This window comes from Galeopterus variegatus, unplaced genomic scaffold (genome assembly GCF_000696425.1).
Source record: "Galeopterus variegatus unplaced genomic scaffold, G_variegatus-3.0.2 Scaffold21106, whole genome shotgun sequence".
In the NCBI taxonomy this organism is placed as follows: Eukaryota; Metazoa; Chordata; class Mammalia; order Dermoptera; family Cynocephalidae; genus Galeopterus; species Galeopterus variegatus.
Genome location: NW_007747217.1, coordinates 9,629 through 9,958, shown reverse-complemented (window position 1 = coordinate 9,958; position 330 = coordinate 9,629). Strand labels below are relative to the sequence as shown.

The window sequence follows — 330 nt, the reverse complement described above, 5'->3', positions numbered from 1 at the left end:
AGTGCAAGATTTGAGCAGCCTGGGCCTGCTGAGTAAACCTTTTCTGCACACCATATCATGACCATCTTCTGGTCATGTTGGAGAATAACAACCACCTCAGAAGTTTAGGCTTTTGAGACAAAGTAACCTGCATTCAAGTTCTGGCTCGCCACTGTCTGATGATCTTGGGTCAGTTACTCCTGTCTGAGCTTAGGTTTCCTCACCTGTTGAATGACAATAATAAAAACTGCTTGAATAATTATATGAAATTATCCTGCCACTGTTTCTGTCACATAGTGGGTACTCATTTAATAGCAATTGTTATTATTTATATCCATGTGGTGTAGTACT

At 40.0% G+C, this 330-nt stretch overlaps 1 pseudogene; it reads left to right on the top strand.

The window, feature by feature from the left end:
* Nucleotides 1-74: 74 nt before the first annotated feature.
* Nucleotides 75-330, top strand: part of LOC103583267 — a 5,552-nt pseudogene continuing 5,296 nt past the window's right edge.